The sequence below is a fragment of the Gossypium hirsutum genome, chromosome D08 (genome assembly GCF_007990345.1).
Source record: "Gossypium hirsutum isolate 1008001.06 chromosome D08, Gossypium_hirsutum_v2.1, whole genome shotgun sequence".
Classification (NCBI taxonomy): Eukaryota; Viridiplantae; Streptophyta; class Magnoliopsida; order Malvales; family Malvaceae; genus Gossypium; species Gossypium hirsutum.
In genome coordinates, this window is record NC_053444.1 from 59015345 (window position 1) to 59027844 (window position 12500).

The window sequence follows — 12500 nt, forward strand, 5'->3', positions numbered from 1 at the left end:
GAACTAACTATGGGACATGTTTGTTTCTAGGTGGACGTTCGTGGAAACAATACTTTTTTTCGTAAACATGTGTGTATCTGTACACCGTAAATCATGACTGTTGTAAAGCCAAAAGAGTGTGTGTAATCACACTCTCTTTCAACTACAAAGCGGCAAAAGCCGAAAAGCCGTGAACACGGCGTTCGAGACCACACGGGCGTGCGAGCACACAAGTGGTAAGCCAACGTGCGATTCGTAGGTATAATTATCGAAATACCCTCGATGGATAAAATTATCGAAATACCCTCGATGGGTAAAATTATTGAAATACCCTCGATGGGTAATATTACCAAAATACCCCCAATGGGTAAAATTACCAAAATACCCTCGATGGGTAAAATTACCAAAATACCCCCAATGGGTAAAATTATCGAAATACCTTTAATGGGTAAAATTACCAAAATAACCTTGATGGGTAAAATTACTGAAATACCTCTAATAGGTAAAATTACCAAAATACCCCCGATGGGTAAAATTACTGTAATACCCCCATTAGGGTAAAATGACTGCTAGGGTTCTATGATATATATATGACTGTTACTGAGAAAGACATTCTGCATACACGAATAATTTATGACATGACATACTGCATGGGGTTGGGATTTTGTTATGGAGGAAGTACTATTTCTAATGGCCCTACCACAATTACTGTTATTAGTGGTTTTGCCACATATACTGTACTGGCAACTCTACTGCGTTATTATTACTGGCAGCTATGTTGCAATATTGGTGTGTGAGCTGGGTGGGTCGACTTAGTCTCCACATGGTGTGTTGGGTTGGTACGGGTGGTGTGCTGGCTGGATTGGGGTGGGTTTGCATACTTGCATCATACTGATACTGTATTGGGCTTAGGCCCACACTATTTTTATATTGGGCTAAGGCCCACAGTGTACTAATACTGAATAGGGCACGGGCCCAGACTATTACTGCGTGATAGGGGATTACACACTGAGTTCTCGTAACTCACCCTTTTCTTTTGACCATGCAGGTAATCCCCAACCTTAGATGATTTAGAGCTGCAAGGGACTCGGAGGTGGCCACACGTTTACCAATATTTTATTCTGGACCAGTTATTTAAATTTTTACTTTGGAGTGATTTTTATGTAATAAGGCCTCTGGTATTTTAATTTTTTTTAATTGGGTTATAATTGCTTATTTTGAACTGCTTAACAGATACAAATAAATTTTCACAACAAAAACAGTTTTTCAAGGCAAACACGTAATTTTCAACCTCAAGATATCTGTATAAGAAGTAGCTTTCGCGAATTTTAAACCTACAATAACAAACCGTTTTACAATGTGGTTTTTTTTAAAACTTACCAAATGGTGCTAAGAAGTAAGAAATTATTATTATTTTTTGTTGTTGAACGAATTTCTCCATTAGACTTTGGTTTCGTAAGACACTTCTACGTGACATGTCAGATTCGGTCGTAACGTCTAGGCCGGATTTGGGGTGTTACATTAACCATCCACCAACTTAAGAATGTGTAATTTACCCATTAAGGTCACCCAATTATAATTCTTTAATAAATTAACACCTTTAAACTAATAGTGATTGACTTTTTCAACTATTACGATTTAATCCTTTTTGCTTAATTAACTATTCACACATTAAAATTTCTTAACAAACTTTAATACAATCTTAATAACATTCTATAAATATTTATAAAGATATTTACGGCTTAGTTTATAGAAACGAGGTCCTGATACCTCATTTTCTAAAACCACACGACTTTAAGGTGTTACTATTTGAACTTAATTAATCATTCATATAACATAAATTACCATATAAAAAACCTTTTTAAAACCATATTTAACTCATTAATATTAAATAATAATATTTACGAACTTACTTGTCAAATTTGTGGCCCCAAAACCACAGTTTCCAACACCATTGAAAAACGGGTTGTTATAGTCGCGACACAACCAAGGGATGTCGCAACACACCTCTGAAACTACCCTGAGTGTGAGCATACTACCTTCGATATCGTGACACAAGCAATAGGGTGTCGAGGCACCGATTCTGTACGAGAAATACTTACGAGTCAGGGGCGTTTTAGCCAGCACTGTAACACCCCTAACCCGTATCCATCTCCAGAATAGGGTTATAGAGCATTACCGGAGTTTACAAATTAATTTACAAACATTTCATTTCATCAAGCATTCATATTTATAACCAGTCAAAATCAAAACATTAATGAGCTAACGTTGGCCAATTTAACTTATACATGCCATTATAACCAGAATCAAAACATCCAAAATTACCGATGGAATTAATGGATAGTGTGATAAACATTCATACATCCATTCAATGCATTATTCCCCTTTTTATCAAATATATCAATGTTTCATCAATTTTCATACAATAAACATTCAAATCATATTCACATCAATAACATGCATTTCAAGCATTTAAGAATATAATTCAAGTTACAAGAACTTACCAGACTAAATTGCAGAAATACCAAAATTCAGGGACATTTTGGTAATTTTCTATTTTTCTCGAATTTCCACCCAATCTTGATCTAAACTAATATTTCATTAAATTTATTAATTTAAATAATAAAACAATTCATTTCATGCAATTTGGTCACTTTTTGAATTTTTTACCAATTTACCCTTAAAAATATTACTTTTATTCAATTTAGTCCCTGAACCTAAAACATGCAAATTGGTCATTTTTAATGAAAACTCATGCTAGTTGAATAATCATATATTTTCCTCCTCCTCTCCATTCCACATCCTTAATGTATAATATGCTTATATGTAACATTATCTATAATTCCACCATTTATTTATATATTCATTCAAAGTTGTCCACTTGAGTTATAGTCACTAAATTATTTATATCTTCGTCTACGAAACTCCGAATTTAGATATGCTAAATTCCTATGAAACTATACTCACATATATTCTTACCATAAAATTTTCAGAATTTATGGTTTAGCCAATAATTACAGTTTATTCTTTAAAATAATCTTTATTCTTATGTCTGACAATTTCGACACTTCTTCACTAAAAATTAATTATCTCCTCGTACACAATTAGGATGATGTTCTCGTTTGTTTCTCTTGAAAATATACTCATTCAAGATTTTATACATATAAATTTAAGCCCCTAATCATTTTTATCCAATTTTTTTATGATTTTCCAAATTTAGAACAGGGGAACCCGAAATCATTCTGCCTTATCTCACAAAATTTATTATAACTCATGATCTATAATTACATTGCTTACACCGTTTCATTTATAAGAAACTAGACTTAATAAGATTTAGTTACATATTTTTTTCATCCTCTAATTAAATTTCTATGATTTTTGGTAAATTTTCAAATTCAGACTACTGCTGCTGTCTCAAAACTTTTTTAGTGTAAAATGTTGATAACTAAATTTATAACACCTTCCTTTCCTTTCTCTTCAATATTTTCCATCACTTTCTCTTTTTCCCTTTACATAATAACAAGAATATAGAACTTTATATAATGAAACTCTACATTAACATCAATTTCCTACTTTTTCAATAATATCAAACTCAAAAGTATATTAAAATCTTGATGTTCTTACCTTGTGCTATTGATTTCAATCTTTAACTTGATTTTCTCTCTCCTTCAGCTTCTATTTCTTGAATCTAACTTGATATTCTAGCTCCCCATTGTCTCCTTATTATTTTTCTCTCTTGGAAGTTATGAAAATTCTTTTGATTTCTAGGTGAAAATAGTGAATTTTTGGTAAAATGACCAAATTGTAAAGAAAGGAAAATTTCTTTCTTTTCCCCTCTTCTCACGTTGGTTGCATGGGAAAGATGATGATTTCTCATCATCTTTCCTCCCTTTTATATTAATCATTTAATAATAAAATAATACTAAAAATCTTAATAAAATATTAATTAATTAATATTTATCTAATTAATTAATTAAAAATAGCACAAACATCATCATTACCTTCTAGAATTCTCTCTCTCTCTAATTGACCATTTTTCCCGTTGTAATATTTTGAAATTTCATCCTTGAGTCATCACTTAATTTGGTAAAATTATAATTTAGTCCCTCAAAATTCTTCACCTTTTCAATTTGGTCCTAATTCATCCATTTTCCTTAGTTTCTAGATTATTCCACCTTTAAATTATTTACACTATTGTTCCTTCAAATTTTTCGTATTTACACTTTAACCCCTCAAAATTTGAATATTTACTCTTGGGCAACAAAACTTTTCTCACTTTTGTAATTTAATCCTTTCTTGAATTAATATGTCATAATATACTTCCTAATGTTGACATAACTCAAAATTTCCCTTTTTACCACTTTATTTCCTTATTTTACTATATCAGGGATATTATCTTACTTTCTTACTGTAGAAATTTTCGGGGTATTACAAGCACAATCAAATATTAAACACGAGAGCGTCAGCTAACCTATGGTTGAGGACGACGACAACCCTAACTCTATAAATAGGCTCATTTAACACTTGTTATGGACAACTTTTTATATTGTATAATTTTCTTCATAGTTTCAGTTTTTAGTTTTTCTCTTTTCTTTGACTTTAGGTTATTTTCAATTTTCCATTTTTCGGGAGATCTAATTTGTGGAACTTGATCAACTCTTTGTGGATTCTGTACTTCAATTCAATACAATCTAGGCTTCTCTTAAACCTTAATCTCTTGATTTGTTATTAATGTTCATCTTTTACATCAAGTTTATCATGTTTTTGAGATCTATGAGAAACTAATCCTCTTGTGGGGGATTAGCGAGTAGAGGTATGATTAATTGCTTGTTGTGAAAGGCTTTCTTAAACAGATCAGCTATTTAGGAAAGGAATAATTTAAACCTTAGGCTTGACGACCCTAGGAAGTCATCTAGGAGGGAATTAACCCAAAATTGGTATGACCTATCCATGAACACCTTAACCCCAAACCAGTCTGGACTATGAGGTTGAGAGGTAAGTAGTTCTTGTTAACTCATTATTCTAGTGGAAGATCTAGAGATCCTACTAGGGTAACAACTAGTTGATTCAACAGATAGCTCAAAGCAACAGTTAGTTATGATTATCGAAGCGAGCTAGTCACCCATGCTTCGATATGATTAAGTTTCCATAGCAAATTTTCCAAGTTTTTATATTTATATTATTTTATTTCTTTAGTTATTAATAACTCTTTCTTTATGTTTATTCGTAATATAATTTATTTAACGTACTAATTAGCTCTATTTTTGCTTAGGTTAGAATTAATTTAGTGTTCGCCTCCCTTGGGTACGATATTCGGAGTACTCACCTACTTTGTTGTAACTATATTATAACTTGACCCATATACTTACGAATACCGTCTATCTAGCATATTTTGTGCAAGATTTTTACTCTGGACATTGGCACGTCTGAAGGCGGTCAGGCTCCTTCTAGATAAATTGTTTGAGAACTGGTTGAACTAGGCTCTAATTCTAACCTGTAACACCCTCAACTTGATCCAATTTACCGAATCTGGATCTGGGGTATTACCGAATGGAAAACTAACAAAATTTAAACTATTAACAAAACTTTGTAGAGTTTACAACCTTACTTAATTTCATTCGTATGAAGAAAATAGTAAACTAAATGATAACACTTAAATAATTTTATTTAAGTATTTCTAAACACATAACTTATTACAATTATTTAAAGAAACAGACTTTTGAAGACTATATCCTACAACTCTATTGATTAGTCAACAAAATAGCGATGTATGCATAATAATCTGACACGCCTCTTTCCTTGGATTGGTCTTAACCTCATCCCTCTCGGTGCAGTTGTACTTCTACAACCTCGTAAAAAAACATAAAATACAGATAAGTTCTCAAGAACTTAGTGAGAAAATACATAATTTACCTTAACTTGAAAATGTCAGTTGATAATTCATCATGATGATCTTCCCATTCCTAACATTTAACTTTTCTTCTAGCGAATACTTTCCCAAATTTAGTTCTTTTTATACACACTAGTTATCATACCTTACTCTGAATCCATTTCTATTTCTCATTGATGACTTCAATTCTTCACTTATGCCCTTCAATCTAAACATTCATATATCTATACCAATTTCCTTTCGAAGACCAATGCAACCATAATATCATTTCATGCACATACTTAACCCAGAACCAATGTACAATCACAATTCATAAATGACACAAACACAATTGGCGGATACCTTAATCAAACATTCAAATTCAAACCTTTATTTAAAACAAATTTCAATGCCAACCCATTACTTCTCTATATCTTTTCAATTCATTATCTTCAGTCTATTTTTAGCCTTATAAAGTACTTACCATGTAACTGATAGATACATTATATCATGTTGATTTTACTGAGTATTTAAAGAATTATATTGAACATGCCACTGAGCTTCATACGGAACACACCACAAGGGCATCCGCATCAAACTATGCCACAAATGTTATTCATTCAAAGTTAGCCACAAAGGCAGTTCTTTTAGAGTTCTCCAAAACTGCTAATAGGATGCCACCTAGACATCCCAACACTATCGTGTTTGCGATATGGATTACTCATATCGCGTGAGGTTTGCCCATTACCACTCTGGGACACGCAGAGAACCCTTAACAATATACGTCATCCTTAGTTCCTTTTTTAGAGTATGCTTTGGCCATGGACTTTTCTTTTAGATTTTCATATCGGAGTTCGTGATTTCTATCATGACAGGCTTCATCAGATACCACCGTGGTGACTAGACATAGACTTACATTACAAACTCTTCATACACTGACACAATCTATACCAGAAATTTCAAATCACTAATTATACACCCAAAGAAACTCACATCCAAGCATGCTAACTCATTTCTTTAACCAAATTATACCTCAATACATGCTTCAAACATATCAACAAGATCACATCTCACAGCATACATTCCAAGTAAACACATTCATAGTCATGATTCAACGTCATAACACTCATGCACAATTCACCACATACTTAGAGTCATCAAGTCCCCTATCAAATGTTCATACTATCTTTAGCAATCATTTGTGCACTCATTTACTATTTCTAGGACTTAGATTATGTAGGATTGACCACCTCCAGACATACTAACATCCAGAGTGTGAATACTATAATAAAATATAGAAAGACAAGACGGTTTCCACAAGTATACGAGTTGAGTTGTAATATAGGTTTACAATGAAGTAGGTGAGAACTCCAAGGATCATACCTAAGGGAGGTGAGTGCCAGATCAAGTCTAACCTAAACATCAAAAGATCTAATTAGTACTTTTAAATTATTTATAGTATGAAAATATAAAATAAAGGATTTTTAGGGTTTTTATAATAATAAAGACAAAATAACATAAACAAAATAGACTTCAAGAGATATAAAGGGAGAATAAATCAATTTTTTATTGTGGGTGATTAGTTTGCTTCAGTAATCTCTATCAACTGTCGTTTCAAGTTCCTCATCAATCAAGTAGTCGTTACCATAGCAGTATCTTTCAATCTTCCACTAACATAACGAGTCAGCAAGAACTACTTATCTTCCAACCTTATAGTCCAAATTGGTTTGGGGTGAAGGTGTTCACGGATGGGTCATACCAATTTTGGGTTAATTCCCACCTTGATGACTTCCCGTGGTTGTCAGGCCTAGGGTTTGTTCCACATTCTTCCTTTCCCAAATAGTTAATCCATTGAGTAACCCTACAAAATAGTTAACAGATCACACTTCCACCCGCTAATCCCCCATAGAGATATTGGTTCCTCATGGCTTTCATAAACAATATAGAATCGATGTAAAGAGAAGGCATGTTAATTAAATCGACAAGATAGAGTAAATGAAAGAGTCTGATTGTATTGAGATTAATCGCGAATCCAAAAAGTTTTAATGCTTCCACAATTCAGATCTATTGAAATCAACAAGAACAACTGAAATAAATCTAAAACCTAAGAATGAAAGAAAATATTAAACTAAATTTTACACAGGATAATCTAGGCTAAAGGAATGGTGTCCATAAAAAGTGACAAATGAGGCTATTTATAGCCTTTAGGTGGTTATCGTCCTTAACCCTAGTTTAGCTGTTGCTCCCAAGCTTTAAGTTTGATTGTGCAAACCAAAATGCCCCTGCTTCATTTTTAATTTCCGTCACAAAGTCGATGTTGTGACACACCAGGACCTGTGTCGCGACATAGTAATCAATATACTCCTCTTCAGCTATCTTCAGAGGTATGTCGCGATATCCTCTATTTAATTTCGTTACTACATAACTTTTATACATACATATTCGATTAAGACAACGCAGATTAATTCAGTTTAATGATTTTATTAAAGTGCTATTCAAATCTCGGAATCTATACAACACTTATGTTAGAGTGCGATTAGGTGACAGATTATGCAAGTACTTTACTGAATCGTATAATTGAAGGATTATTTATTTAGTAACCTGTTCTAATACGTGTGAATGGTTTTAACAATAGAGGCTCGAGAATTGAAATTTTTTGTTAGAAGTTGGAATCGAGATCCTTGTAGTCGGATTTGCAAAGGTGTGGGGAACTATTTGATTTAAATAAATAATATTATAATTAACCAATATAAAATGTTTAAATTTGAGAAATGTTTAATTGATGTTTAAATAAGTTTTTGAAATGTGATATTGGACAAATACTTTAAGTATTCATAAGGATTGATCAAATCTGATAAAAGAGGATCCCAAGTAAGTGTTCCCGAAAATTCAAATCTATGTTGTTGATATATGATTTAGTGATTTTTCTGTTAAATGTGATAATGCGTGATTCCTAATATTTATGGTATGTGATATATGGTGATTTGAATATGTATGAACGATAAATGTGATATTGAGTTATTGATGTTTTGATTTACATGTTAAACATGTTGATGTTCTGATTCACATGTTAAGTATGTCATATTTCTGATTATGATTCGCATGTTAAATATGTCATATTTTTTATTCTAATTCGCATGTTAAGCATGCCTACTATAAAATATATTATGTATGCCATATCACATGCATGGGGTTGGAAAAATGTGTATGGAGGAAGCATCTGGAAATATATCTCCAAATTTCTTGTGGCTTGTCCATAATATTTTGTATCTAGCAGTAAATCTGCATTATCTGGTGGCTCGACCACAACATTCTGTTTCTGGCAACATGACTACACTATCTAGTGGCTTGTCCACAATTTTGGTGTGTTAATGGATAAACGAGTTCTGGAGAACTCATTATGGTGTGTAGCGAAGATGGGTAGGATCTGTTTTCTGAAATTTTGCATTACTTTCTAAAAAAGTGTTGCATTGACATCATCATTATACATTCTGATAAATGTGATTCTGTGACTGAAAATTTAGTATGTCTATTTTTTGGTTAAACTGATGGTATTATTTGTTAAATTCTGTTATTGTGATTTGTAACCCACATTGGGCTTTTTAAGCTCACCCCTTTAAATTCTAATTTTTCATATAATAATCGAGGCTAGGATGGGCTTAGCTTATGGAGGTGCTCTCGATCGTTTTCAGAAAATCTTATTTATTTGGTATTTGATATACTTTAGGTGTGTTTATCATTTCTGTGGACTTTAGTTTGGGACTTTCTTTTGGACTTTGGATTTATCTTGGTTTTTGGATGGTTTTGCATGATGTACATTTTAAACTAGTAATTAAGAGGTTTTATCAAATAATAATTAAATTATGGATTTTTTTTCACAATAAGGTTAATCCAACTCAACGATAGTGTTTCCAAACTCGATACTCTGTTTTCAAAACTCAACATTACTTGCTCACAAAACTGATGGTTTACAAGTTATATTAAATCTACATTTTCAAAATGACGAACAGGTTTTAAATATATAAATTGTCCGTTGTGAACTAAAAATGATATTTTCTGAAAACTATCAATACTTGAATTTTTCTAAAAGAAAGATGATTTTGACGGATTCTTTCAAAAGGAAATTTAAAGACAATATTTAGCCTTTCTTAAAACAACTCAAGATGACGTTTTTAAATTAATGACGATTCTTGAGAGAAAATAGTAAATGGTTTTCTACGCCATCAACATGGCCAATGTGATATTCAAAATTCGACCATTACGTCTAGGTCAGGTTTATGGGGTTACAAACATAACATCATCACTATCACTTAGCATGTTTAGCATGCTCACAACTAATATATTTCACAAGAATTAACATATCATATGTCACATATCGCATTACATATCATATTACTCAATCCACATCACATAGTCACAATTTTTGCAAAATGAACGAAAGGAATAAGAAAGTTTACACTCAGAACTTAGAGTAGGGGTTTAGGCTACTCCTAAGCTCCCATTTAACACTATGAATCGTGACTACAAGCAGTGATTCTAAACACTCAGTTTACACTCAGAACTTAGAGTAGGGGTTTAGGCTACTCCTAAGCTTCCATTTAACACTATGAATCATGACTACAAGCAGTGATTCTAAACACTTACCGTTCACGCTTTCGCCTATTTGACAAAAGCTTAAACTAGCTTTTCTTTGCCTTTCGCCTTGCTCGAGGAAGATCCTAATGATTCTGAAGCTTCACCAAAGTAAATCACACAATAAACACAATTAATTTACAACTACAACCATATCTCAACAAGTAAAAATGCAAGTCTAAGGTCAGTTCTTCTTGGAACTAAAATTTTCGACTAGCAAACTCAAGACCCAAATATTTTAATCTTTACTCATTCTCATTGCCTAAAATCATTTCCAATCATATAATTACTCATCTAAGAATAATTCTCAACCTTCAAACCACACAAAATAGCTTAGATTCATGTTCCGAAAATCCAACATACATGTCCCTTTTTAACGAAAACTCAACAAAACCTTCGAATTCTTTAACGAAACTTTTAAGGGAGTTTAAGAACTTTCTAATCACATTAAAACAAGTTGAAAAATAATTTGAAATAGTAATTTCATTCAAAATCTCGAATTTCACCACTAACATCCCAAATTTTGACTTCTACTCAAACCCTTCGATTCAATGGCTTAAAACTCAATTTAAATGGCTAGATTACATCAAAAACTATTAGGAAATCGAAACATCACCTTGATTAAGGGAAAAATAAAATGATTGGTGTAAATCCAAGAAAACCCACAAGTTAAGCCATAGCAAAATTAATGGTTCCTTCATGCTCTTTTTGAAATTATAGGGAAGTTTAATGTTTGGAAGATGATGGAAACCAAAAGGATGGAAGTAATGGAGATCAAAATTGAAGAATGAAGTTTTGGGGTTGTTTTCTCTAATAGACTGCACAAAGAAAAAGGTGAAGGGGTGTTTCTCATCTTCTTTTTTTCATGTCAAAAATAGGGTGAGAGGGGAAAATATGAGTTGATTTTAAAACTTGGTATAATTTCTTTAAAGCTACTCCTAAATTAAGCTATTTTACAAAATAGTTCTCTTTTTAAAATTTAAAGCCTATTTCACACTATTTTTACAAATTAGTTTAAATTTTCTAAAGCCATAGACGAAGATATTTTCGGGTTACCACATTCTGAATTTCCGAACTCATTTCATGCTTTAATTCTAAAATTACCCTTGAAACTTCTATACCCAATTTCGAGATGTGACAACTGCCTCATACAGAGTTTTCCTCAACTTTCCCTTCTTTGGAGTAACTAGGGAGGATGATACAAAAGAGAAGAAAATAAAACAGAGATGAAAAGAATTCAGCCTGCAGAATAATCCTCATCATACATATATATATATATATCCTTCCCACACAGTCACCAAAACCCCTAATAACCATCCATTGATAATCATTATGTCTCTCACTAAGAAATTAGTTTATTTCAATTTAACTAAACTAGAATTAAGGTCCAACTAATTATCATTTAGTCACTAAAGTTTTCAGATTTTCCAACAGAGTCCGCCAAACTTACTATCTCTTTCAGTTAACTCTCAAATCTTCCTTAATTTTCGGACATTAATGAAAATCGGGTGTGACATCAAAATATTTATAATTTCAATAGTATTAATATACTTCCTCTATAACCTAATTTGTACAACTTTCTTGATGGACTTTAAAACCTCAAATTTTTGTAATTCGACTCCTTTTAAAATGCCTTCATTCCCTCTTTCTCCATATGAGATAAATGAATGCATTTCATGCTAATTTTAAAATAAAAGTAAGCAAAAATTTCCTCTTGAGACGAAAAACTACCTACTAAACCTCTTGACTCCAAATCATATTTTCTCTATGAATATGACCTAGATTAATAGTAGGTTTGGATGGACGGTAAGTTTACCTGCGGTTAGTGTAAAAATAACGATGAGTGTGAGATTAAATACTATAACAATACTATAGCGTGAGACAAAAAGTAAACTAAACACATCACACCGACCCCATTACACATCCAAACCTACCCTAAGAACACTTTTTCATACATTCTTCATATATATTCACATCCAAAGAACAAATAATCTCTACTTTCAACTTCCCTTCTAAAAAA